The following is a 13751-nucleotide window of genomic DNA, read 5'->3' on the forward strand; positions in this document are numbered from 1 at the left end:
TCTTATTAGATTGTACTTGACCTTTTAATAGGATTTATACTTCTACCAACAATCAAATATATTAATCATATTTCTCATTGTAACAACAGTTCAGCATAATTTCTTTTAGTTGATTTTTTACCGCTTTTATGGAAAATATATATATATATGGTATATCAGAACCAGGATAAAATGATTCAAACCAACATCAAAGGTTAAAAGATTACTCATGAATGACATAGACAAGGGACAGAATAATGTCTTAGAGACAGTATGATTACTAGAGAGTGACCAGGTATACATATGACCAGCGCTCAAGCCCAATCTCCGTTATACAAGATCCAACAGGGAGGGCCGGTCAACGGCTGCCGATGGCTCAGCAGGTAGACCGCTCGTCTCTTTCAAACAAGGGAAGTGAGGTTGCAAACAAGTGAGCTTGCGAGGATCTTGAACTCTCGTCCAGCAGATTACGAGGCAAGGACGTTTACAATAGACTACCACAACCCTTAACATTCTACTTTCATGTGAGGAGCTACAACTAACCCTACCATCAATCACTTGTTTATTAAAGAAGCAGCTGGACGCACGCGTTAAAGATTATGCAAATGTAGAAGTAAAACATTCTTGAATTGTTAATAAAGGACCGGGAAGAATTTTAAATTCAATTATGTTAAACTCCTAACGTTACCATAGAGAGGGACTTAATATGACTTTTCCTAAACATAAAAAAAAAAAAAATTAAAAAAAAATTAAAAAATACCTTTAAGATGAATGAACATTATAGTTTACGATTTTCTTTGATCCATTTTCAAAACCCAGCTAATCTTTATATGTCTTTCATACTCTCCTCAATTTATCGTATCTTACATTCCAGGTATTGCTAAAAAAATCGCAAAATGCTTGTCACTAGACTAATAATATCAATATTAGTGACAAGTAAAAGAGTCTTAACTTGAATAAATGCCTTTTAGCATATATTCATCAGAGACACAATTATGCCCATCTACTAATATTGTTTATCGCATATTCATCACAGAACCAATTATACCCAATTATTGAAGATTATCCAAACGTCTATTACAGCCACTTCACATCAATAGATATCTCTAATTATATTGATTGATTCACTGAGATGCCGGGTATTACTTGGGAATTCAAATTCTAGTTCATAAACAGAGCAAACCAGATCAGACACATTTTCCTTGGAAAGACGCAAAGAAATAAAGAATTTTATAATTTACGTGATTTTCTCGTACAGAAATATACTTAATAAAACCACCCACATTCAATCATTCCTTGATTCAAGTTGGTCTCTATTATAGTAACACCTTATGATTAGTGATTTCCAATAATACGAAGTAATTAAGTTAGATGCTAAATCTGACCCGCTCACCTATATCAGTCTATCGCGTCTAATGTATATATATATATATATATATATATATATATATATATATATATATATATATATATATATATATATATATATATATATATATAGATATATATATATATATATAATGATTCCTATTTTTTTATCGATAAGGTATCCTCCAATGGCATAATGCAGTTCTTTTTCCTATTCATATTGCATGGGAAGAATTGATACATTTGTATAAAATTAAAAAAAAAAGAGAGAAATTAAAATAACTGCAAGAAAGCAAGGTGTTCTTGTTTTCATTTTTGCTCTGCTCTACGCCTCAGTGAACCTCTCCAAACAGTTACAGAGCGGCCAGTTATAAGTGATATTGACAGGTTATAAAATGAAGGGTTTAATATTATATCTCGATTTCTGTTGGGGAATGTATCATTCATTATTATAGTTTACTTCTGTTCCTTTTCATATTCAATAAGCGTAAATGAACAACACTTGCTTCGAAAACTTTTCAATAATTTATCCTCCTAGAATTATTATTATTATTATTATTATTATTATTATTATTATTATTATTATTATTATTATTATTATTATTATTATTAACTAAGCTACAACAATTGTTTGAAAAGAGCGATGTTTTAAGCCGAAATGCTCCAATCGGGAAAATAGAATAGAGAGGAAAGCAAATAATGATAAAATATTGTGCCTGGGTATACCCTCAAGAAAGAAAACTCTAACCCAAGACAGTAGAAAACCATGTTAGAGAGACTATAGCACCACCCAATACTAAATGTTTGATTTTGGCGTGTCCTTCTCGAAAAGCTACTTAACATACTGTAGGTGAAGAGTCTCCTACCCTTACCAAGTGGAAAGTAGCCACTTAACAATTACAGTGCAGTTGTTAACCCCTAGGTTGAGGAATTTATCTTTTATCTTAGTGTTATACTGCATATGTTTCTTACACGCTTGTACACTGTAACAGTATTGTTTTTTTCATGTTTCGCTGTTCACTGCACTGATAATATAAACCTGTTTAAGCTTACTTTTGCATGCTTTATACTGTTCGAATGTTGTGTCCATATTGCTCTCTGCTATCTGAATTTCAGCTCGATGTCTTCTTGAATAAACTCAGTTGCATTCATCTCGCCTCTCCGTTATCATCTAACAACCACCTCGCATAGTGATGTCAGGTGATGAGGTGAGAGTAAAATGTTCATGGAATAGGCCAGACTATTTTGTGTATGTGTAGACGAAAGAAAGATTAGTCGTAACAAGAGAGGGACCCAATATAGTACTCTCTGGAGAGTCAAAACACACAATAACTCTCTAGCGGTAGTATGTCAACGGGTGGCAGGTGCGTTATTAACTTAAGGGGAAAAACCATACAGCAAACCTTTGATGTCTGGTCTAAATTATATTTAGTGTTGATACGTAAAAATAAGAAAATATTAATTAAATGGATTTTTCCAAGAAGATAAGGGTAAGTCATTGCAATTAGCTTCCGTCAGTTGCAAATTAGATGATCCGATGTATCTCTGCATCTGAAATTAATTTTAATAATTTGAAATTTTTTTTCGGGCAATCTGAGTATTAAACATAAATCATTACAGCTCCATTCTCTCTATCTAAAGTGATATATTAGGTAGTAAAATTGTTGTCAGGATTAAATTGATCTACATAAGTTGCACGTTTTACCTAATTTATATCGCCAGTTACCCGTCATCCATCAGTAGTTAGTAATAGTGAGTAATCAAACTTTTAATCAGAATATGAATGACTTTGGCTGAAGTAGGGAAAGCTGAGATTACTCTTTACCTTTCTTTCAATTTTGCCTTAAATATATATATATATATATATATATATATATATATATATATATATATATATATATATATATATATATATATATATATATATATATATATATATATATATACATATATATATATATATATATATATATATATATATATATATATATATATATATATATATATATATATATATATATATATATATATATATGACCCGTGAAGACGGATAATGTAACGACAGCATATGGGTTTCCTTCATTTATTATAAGTTTTTTTTTTTTTCGTAAGTACACATTACACAATTTACCCTCTCAGGTTAGGCAACTAACTAATGCCTTCGTTATCAAAATGCAGCTATTGCAAAACATGCAGACACATAGGTTTTTGTGGAATATTCATGAATATTGAGTTAATTTACCTTGGTCTACAAGACATCTACATACATGAATTAGGACATTACTCCCCCCTAATCTCCTCATTCTGGGAGTAGGTGCGCACTAGCCCTCACTAATCAATGATACATGGAGGACACTCCAACCAGGAATAGGTATAGCATGTACTAAAAAGAAATGCAACATAATATATATATATATATATATATATATATATATATATATATATATATATATATATATATATATATATATATATATATATATATATATATATATATATATATATATATATATATATATATATATATACAGAAGTCATCCCACAAAAAAACAACACACATCCCACAAGAAAATAAGAAATGAAATATTGCATGTTAAAATGTACACAAAACAATATGAATGATTTCACTAATTTTTTCTTAAAACCTCTGCTACCGAAACACAGAATACCCAAAGTTGGGAAAAAAAAAAAAATAACCTCCCTCTTGTTGCGGGCATTACGGGTTTCTTGGGCGGAACATGGGTAGGAATAGATATTTCTTCATCCCTTGATTTTACTTGTCCAGGTTTACGGCACAATTTCGCAACACATCTCACTACCACCGTTTCACCATTTATTACTACAACACTCGAACTTGCAACTGATGGTCACTAGCCGTTTCCAGAAGAAAATCATTCCTCTTCCCGCCCTTCTCTTATAACATTAAGTATAAGATATTCACATCTACACATTCTCTAACACTGCCTATCCTCCAGGCTTAACTTTAATCCCACAGCCACTTGTCATTCGGGTACCGCCCCTGCCCCAGCAACCAGGAATCATATAAATACATGAATAATACAGCATCCGCTGGACGGATCTCATTTGACCTACCTAACCCCTGATTTTTTTCAGGTTCACTCAACAATGTTATACTATTTCTGCACTCAGTAAAATTACAACATTTTATGTATACATTTTGCATCGACACAAGACATTGTTATTATCACGTTTACTTAAAACACGTTGAAAGAAGAAATGAGGTCTGTTCAAACAAGAACAGCAAGAAGAAAAAAAAAATTCTACTCACCAACTGGAGGGATGTCACGATGCAGGGGTAAGTAGGAACACTTCTGAGAACTACCTCTTCAGGTACCACATGTATGTGTGCCTGATGATGTTCAGACACTGCACCATTAACAAGGCTTTGTATTACAACTATGTTAGACTTAACCATCTTTACTGGGTAAGGACCCAAATACTGTGGCTCTAGTTTGTGTTTCCTAGGTTGTATTCGTTTCAAAATCAACCACAAATACTTTTACCTGTGCGGTTTTGAACGGACCATCATACTTTGAGCTGTGATTTTCATTAGCTCTTTTCAAAAACCTTTCAGTGGTGTTCATTACTCTCCTCAATAAATTCAATGAATATAGACGGTATTACTCAGTTGAATAATTTGGCAATTGTTGCGAATTGGTGAGAACCGTATATGGTCACAGAGGATCCTGTCCATAAACTAAAAAGAAAGGTGTGTCCCTGAGCGAAGCATTAATGCAATGTTCAAAGCTAGCTCAGCTGTAGGAAGCATGGCGTGCCAATGAAGGGGGTCATCAGCCACTAAGTAACGCAATAACGCAAAATTCTCACTAAATCCCTATAATGCGACTCCACTAAGCCATTTGCCGAAGGCCTATATGCGGTCATTGATACGTGATCAATTTTCATCAAGTCCGTGACCGATTTCACCACCTTCTTTATAAACTCAAGACCATTATCACTTATCAAAATTTTCGGGCAACCAAACCTAGTAATGAAAGAGCACAGCACCTGGGCTAATGAATTTGCAGATTTATCTAACATTGCGTAAGTATTAGTCTACCGATTAAATGTATCCACAAATACACATATATAATAATATTGTGTTAACCCAGTAGGAAATGGCCCTGCTACATCCATATGCACTCTATGAAATTTATTTGGAACAACCGGCCACTTTCTGGCTTCTGGTACAGTGTTTTTATGTTTTTTGAAACCGCCAGAGGCATGACAACCTTTTACATAATTCTCTATAAATTTTTTTCATTCCTAACCAAAAGAAGGATTCACGTGCTCTCTTCAATATTCTATCAGTCCCTAAATGCCCTGCATACGGACTTGCATGTACAATGTGGATGGCTCGTTTATTTAAAGAGGGAGGAAGAACTACCCATGCACAAAATTCCCCTCCCCTCTTCTCGTAAGCACAATATAAGACATAATTTTCAATAAAAAATTTCTCATGAGGCACATTCAGAAATGACGGATAACTCTCCAATTCCCCTTTAATCACTGCTCGCACTCTTTCCATCCATTCCTCTTTTTTTCTGTCCCTCTCGGACTTCTTTTATGTCCTAACCTCCTAGTCAATCAAACCTGCATCATCAGGGCATTAATTCTGGACAACCCTGGTCATGTCCTCGGTCATCCACATATTCATCTCTCTCTCTCTCTCTCTCTCTCTCTCTCTCTCTCTCTCTCTCTCTCTCTCTCTCTCTCTCCCTAGTCAAGTCTCTCTCTCTCCCTCTCTCTCTCTCTCTCCCTCTCTCTCTCTCTCTCCCTAGTCAACTCTCTCTCTCTCTCTCTCTCTCTCTCTCTCTCTCTCTCTCTCTCTCTCTCTCTCTCTCTCTCTCTCTCTCTCTCTCTCTCCTCTGTCTACTGCATGTACATTTTGAGAACTGTCACCCTATTCTCTATTTTCTTTATTATGATGGGGTCTTCACAATTTTGGTTACGTTCTTCCTTCCTCTTTTGTGCCCTGGTTGTTGCTCCTAATACTGCACTTCTAGGGAGAGCATCAGCTACCTTGTTAGCCTTACCTTCTATGTGGTGAAAACCCTTTATCCCTGGATAGGTACGCTCCTCGGACACCCCTTTAAGGGTATACTCGGACGCGCACGACCCCGACGCCAAAAAAAATTCTTGAAAAATCAGTTTTTGCAGTAACCTCCTTTTTTCTTTTGCCAAAAAAAACTTCAATGAATGCTTAAAACAACTGTAAAGAGAAATACTACTCATCTGCAGAAAAACTATTTATTATAAATATTTTAAGAAATTAAGTAGAAAAAAAAGACTTTACATAAAAATTCATAAAAAAAAAGTTTATACATATATACACAAATCCTTTTAGGAATTTATTCTTGAATGTTTAGGACACATCTTGATGTATTTTGGATGAAGTCAGACCCATGGAGGTGAAGATCTGAAATGAGAAAAAAAGGGTAACTTTTTTCGGCCAAAAAAATTTGTCCAAATTTCATGAATTTTTTTGGGTACCCAAATGAAATAGGAAGTGGCTAATTTTTTTAGGGAATAAACATATGTTATCCTAGAATAGAAATATGTAAAAAAATCTTCATTATTTTTTAAATTACATTTATATCAGGGGCCATATCTAAAGGTAATTTTTTGAGTACTTAGAAATTTCGTAAAAAAATACATATATTTAATATATAATATGATATTTATGCAGGTAAAAATATACCAAAATATCACAAATTCTATAGGGAACAAGAATATATATATAGATAGGGCAACTTACGCTTCGGATATGTCCACAAAATGGCCGCCAACCACACTGACTCAGACTCCCTAATCTGTAGGAAGGGTATGTCAATTTCAAGGTGTTATTTACTAATCTAATTATTCTTGGATATGCATAAAAATTGTATGGTGGGTTGCTGAATAATTGTCGATTATTTTACGACTATAGAATTAAAATTTTGACCCCAAAAAAATTTTTTGAAGGGAAATAAAATCGAAAAAAAAAATGTAAAACAATATAATATTTTAGCTAAAAAAAATTGATGATATTCAATCAAAAAATAAGTAAACAAAATTTTCCGACAAATAAACATCTAGAGGAATCATTACTCTGTTATAGTTCCTTAGTACGTAGTAATTTTGAAAGAAATGTGAAAAAACGAAAAAGTGGCAATCGCAGGAAAATTTAACACATACCTATATATACGCCATATCTGGCTAAAAATAAAGATAGGCATGGGTAGCCAGATCATCTAGAAACACTTTCCAACACTATAAAAATACAGGTTTTGCGACACTACTTGCCAATTCCTTACGGTAACATGACTAAGCAAAAGAGTGCAAAACAAATAAAAAGGGGCACTCGCGGAAAAATGGCCAACATTCTAATATACGGCATTTCAGAAAAAAAAAAAATTTCAGCCACGTACTAGGCAAACCATCAAGGCACATTTTCCGACAAATAAACATCTAAATGAATCATTACTCTGTGATAGTTCCTTAGTACGTAGTAATTTTGAAAGAAATGGGAAAAAACGAAAAAATGGCAATCACAGGAAAATCGAACACATACCTATATATACGCTATATCTGGCTAAAAAAAAATAGGCATGGGTAGCCAGATCATCTAGAAACACTTTCCAATACTATAAAAATATAAGTTTTGCGACACTACTTGCCAATTCCTTACGGTAACATGACTTAGCAAAAAAATGCAAAACAAATAAAAAGGGGCACTCGCGGAAAAATGCCCAACATTCTAATATACGGCATCTCAGATTAAAAAAAAGACATGCACGGGTTAGACCAACCATCAAGGCACACTTTCTAAACATAAAAAAAAATCAATAATATACGGCAATTCCTTACTACGTAGTAAATTTTTACAAATATTGAAAAAAAAAAAAAATTGGCAACCACAGTTAAATACCCAATATACCAATAACTACGTCGTATCTGACAAAAACAAAGTCACGCATGGGTAGCCAGATCATATAGACACACATTCCAACACTAAAAAAAGGAAAAGTTTTACGACACTATTTGGCAATATCTTACGGAAAAATGACTTGGCAAAAAAATGAAAAAAAATGAAAAAGGGGCACTCGCGGTAAAATGCCCAACATTCTAATATACGGCATCTCAGATAAAAAAAAAGACATGCACGTGTTAGCCCAACCATCAAGGCACACTTTCTAACACATAAACATGAAAAAAAAATCAATAATATACTGCAATTCCTTACTACGTAGTAAATTTTTACAAATATTGAAAAAAAAACAGAAATTGGCAACCGCAGTTAAATACCCAATATACCAATAACTACGTCGTATCTAACAAAAACAAAGTCACGCATGGGTAGCCAGATCATCTAGACACACTTTCCAACACTAAAAAAGCAAAAGTTTTACGATACTATTCGGCAATATCTTACGGAAAAATGACTTGGCAAAAAAATGATAAAAAATTAAAAAGGGGCACTCGCGGTAAAATGGTCCTCGTGGTGATGAACGATATTTTAACTATAAAAAAAAATCATGCACATGGTAGCCAAACAATCCACCAAGACTTTCCACAACTGATAACTTATACAAGTTGCACCATTCTACGACAATTTCATAATACGTAATATCTTTGATAATTATGCAAATTACCTTAGAAGGGTAAACTCGGTCGCGCTCGACCCCGACACGTCTCAGAAATCGGGGAAGGAGTACAGCTACAGCAATGCACATCTGGACACTACTGCAGGTCGATCACCCACAAATTCAGTCACGGGGGTGAGTCACGTGAGAAAAACCTGTTTTTTTTTGACGCTCGGGGTCGCGTACGACCCACCGTACCTATCCAGGGTATTAAATTCTAACAATCTCTCAATCCATCTCACTTGACGAGAGGTCAAATCACTCTCATAATACAAATCACGTAAGGGGCGATAATCGCTTTGCAACTGAATTGATTGACCTAATAAAAAGAACCGATGCCTCTCTAGAACCCAAAGAATAGCCAAAGCCTGTCGATTGAATCTACTATATTTCTTTTCTACCCCTTTTAATGCCAAGGAAGCAAAACCAATGGGTCTCTCTCTGCCTTTATCATCTCGTTGAAAAAATAAGGCACCAATAGCTACGCTACTGGAATCTGTTGTCACCAAAAACGGGCGATCAAATCTAGGATATGCGAGTATCTCATTGCTAGTTAAGGCAGCTTTCAAATGGTTAAAGGCCCTTTCTTCTTTCTCTCCCCAATTTATTACTTTTTGTCTCTTTAAAGCATCTAAAGGCATCGCTATCTCTCCAAAACCTCTTATGAATTTTCGGTAATACCCAGCAAGCCCAAGAAACCCAACTACTTCCTTAGAGTTTCGTGGCCTGGGGAAATCTGTAATAGCTGCTACTATACTGGGTCAGGGTTGGATATCTTCTGGGGTTATTATGTGACCTAAAAATTCGACCTGTTTACAGAAAAATTTGCACTTTGACAAATTTATTTTCATACAATTACGTCACGATACTTCTAAAACTTTACGAATATTATTACTATGTCCTTCAGCTGTTTTCCCTGTAATTATGATATCATGTAAATAAACGAGAACATTATGGACAATTAAGGGCGACAAAACTGCCATCATTAATCTAGAAAAATTACTTTGAGCATTTTTAACGCCGAAAGGAAGAAAATTAAAAGGAAATAATTGATCATTAGCTATAAATGCCGTTTCACATTTACTGTCTTCCTGGGTATTTGATAGTATCCAGATTTTAAACCAACAGTTGTAAAACATTTTTAATCCTGTACTATCACAAGTAATTCTTTGATTGAAGACAATTGGAATGCATTGTCCTTAGTAATTGTTTTCAATTTCTTATAATTAACACACAATCGTACCGAGGCATCCTTTTACCTCATAGCTACCATTAGAGAAGCCCAGGGTGATTACCTCTCCTCGATTATCCCTTATTCCCTTCATTAATTAATTTCCCTTTCTTTCTCTCCCTGGAAATGAATGGGTACCTTATAAGGCCTTGACCTGATCGGCTCCGTTGCCCAGTTTCAATGCTAAAGGGAAATCGATCAATCCTCCTGGGTGGCTCATCTCCAATTGCAATTACATCAGAATAATTATTGACAATGTCACTAACTAGAGGCTGATATTCTGAGGGGCATAATTTTCGCGCATGCATAGTCAAATTCTGAGTGCGTTCGTCTGTGCGAGCTGGAGTTGTGGCTCCCAACATCACATTATAAGCAATTTCACATAACACTAATTCACACACCGAATCACTTCCTAAAACAACTATTTTATTAGACAAATTAACTATCGTTATATCAGCTTTGTTCTTTTTAATTTCTGTCAAGCTCTCTAATATCATATGGGCCCAATTATCATGGGGTTTAACAACTACCTTGGTTCCTTCCGCAAGAGGGCGACACGGGGTCACAGATATGCTAGTAAAGGTCTGGGGGGACAACACTTCACCTCTCTCTGGTAAAGCTGATACCTTACTTAAGGGTCTCTCCGAGCTAACACACACACACTTATTGACTCATGACTTTCTATCGGCAAAATGTCCCCTCGGCTTTAGTGTTATTGTATCTTTTCCCGCAAAAATGCAAATTTGATTATTAGATATTAAGTCCACTCCAAGTATAGCCTATATTCATTGAATTCCCAAGGTGGGTAAGACAAAAAAAATTAAGTGTAAACTTCACAGACCCCACCTTGAACTGGACGATTGATGTATGGTTTATGTGCAGTTTATTTCCTCCCGGCATGTCAAGTACAAAGGATGTAACTGGCTGTAGTGGATTTGGGGAAAATTTTTTTTTTCAATCAATGAAACACTGTCTCCTGTGTCAATCAGCACTCGGATGGATTTATATTGCAGGTCGATCCTAACTGCTAGCATTCCCAGACAGCCATCCCAAGATATCGGACACGGGTTAATGACCTCGGCTGCCATACCGCTGCCTCTTGTTCCTCTCCCTAGTGCTGCTGGAGTGAAGTCGGGGGTACCGATGGAGGTCCCAGTGCCTGCTCTGTCACGTCTGCTGTCACAGCTTCCTTGGCTACTGCTTGTGATATCATACAGGGGGTTATCGAAATCCATCGTCTCCCACTTCCTGTGTTCCCTTTTCCTCGGACGTTCGGTGGGTGGAGGTATGCATGCACACCAGCCCACCTACCCTGGGCGTTTTTAGCTGGGCACTCTTGAGATAAATGACCATAGGCCTAACAAGTGTAACAGTGGGGGGATCCTTGGGTGGGGCATTCCACTCGTCGGTGCCCCTCTTCCCCACAGTGCCAATATCTGAAGCCTCTGCTAATCTGCTGACTGCATTCACCCTTACCTCTCTTCGGGGGTCGACTTCCTCTCATGGCTGCCAACTTCTCAGAATCGGCCCCATTATTCCCAGTCTTTTTTTCTTTTGGCAGACTGTCCAAAATGTTTTGTATCCCACTCACTACATCTACTAACGAGCGATTACCATCGAACAAATAACCATGTAAATACGGGTTTAATAATCTGCGAATACGTTTACGAGCAATTGACTTTTTATCACCTTCTGGGAGATTGGCATTCCGGGTAAGAAATGAATCGCAATCCCGAAAAATCCAAGTTGCAAAACTAAGAACGGATTCACCTTCTCGTATTTTGTGTTTGTAATATTGTTTTAGGTCTCCCTTTCTTGCATCAAGACATGCATACTTCTCAATTATACGTCGTTTTCTTTCAGTATAACTTCTTCAACTTTCTTGTGGGTAACACATTACTTACATTGCCGGAGCATCTTTCAGAAATGTAGTTATTTGAATAGCTTTTTCTTTTTTCGACCACCCATATGTTGCTACTTCAAAGTCTCTCAAAAACACTTCAATTAATTGAAAACCTTCTTTAGGCCTTTGATCGTTGAAAGGCCTAACATTTGCTTGAAGTTCTGGCCACTTTCGAACTACAATTTGCGTATCTTCACTCAGCTGTGCATGTGTACTTTCACTAGTGTGCGTTTGAACTTCGTTTATGTACGACGGACTTGCTGTGCTTGCAGGCCGCCATTGTTTTCGATCCACCAATAGTCAGTTTATTAACTGTTGTAAATTATCGAACTTATATTCCAATTTCTGTACTTCAATTTTCTGTCTATATTTTTCATCAGGAACGCTATATCCCACTGCTCCTTCATTCTCATCTTCAGCAGCAGCTGTGTCTGCTATGTCAGTCATTGTGTATCTCGTCATCTCGAACTTTTATATCACCAGCTCAAAGATCAACTTCACTCAGCATACTCAACAGACTTATTTTTTTACAGCTGACACCAATATGACCCGTGCAGAAGAATAATGAGACGTCGGCATATGGCTTTTCTTCATATATTATTAAAGTTTTTTCTTGAGTACACATTACACAATCTATCCTCTCAAGTGAGGGACTTATCAGCTCGAATGCTCATAAACAACTAACTACCGCCTTCGTTATCAAAATGCAGCTATTGTAAAACAAAACATGCAGACACATAGGTTTTTATGGAATAATCATGAATATTGAGTTCATTTATCTTGATAAACAAGACCTCTACATACACGAATTAGTACATAAATATATATATATATATATATATATATATATATATATATATATATATATATATATATATATATATATATATATATATATATATATATATGTGTATATATATATATATATATATATATATATATATATATATATATATATATATATATATATATATATATATATATATATATATATGCGTGTGTGTGTATGTGTGTAAATATGCATATATATATATATATATATATATATATATATATATATATATATATATATATATATATATATATATATATATATATATATATATATATATATATATATATATATATATATATATATATATATACATAGTTTACCATTTCTTGTGGGTCAATTTAGATAAGATCCAAGTCCTAGCAAGATAAGAAACAAATAGTCTGATAGAGCCAGATTCTAACCTTCCCTTCAGACAACAAGAGCCTATCCCCAAAAGATCCTGCTATGGTAGAGACGAAGAGACAAATCGAAGCACCCAGCCCTCCCTGCTTGTGAGAAAAGTAGCCAACACTGCCTCCAGCCTGCCTTTGTTTAACAGTATCATCGGATCCTTGGAAGAACACCTTTGATGTCCCTTCTTGATGTCACCCCTTCTGTTACGTCCTCAAATCAGGTCATCGTACCAGTTTCATCTGAACTTCAGCCGCTCTCTTGCAACATTTTTAAGCCTTACTTCAACAGTATCATTGAGATCTTGGAAGAAGACCTCTGATGTCCTTTCTTGATGCCACCCTTTTTGTGACGTCCTTGAATTCGGTCATCGTGCTAGTTTCATCTGAACTTCAGCCG

This window comes from Palaemon carinicauda, chromosome 4 (genome assembly GCF_036898095.1).
Source record: "Palaemon carinicauda isolate YSFRI2023 chromosome 4, ASM3689809v2, whole genome shotgun sequence".
Taxonomy (NCBI): domain Eukaryota; kingdom Metazoa; phylum Arthropoda; class Malacostraca; order Decapoda; family Palaemonidae; genus Palaemon; species Palaemon carinicauda.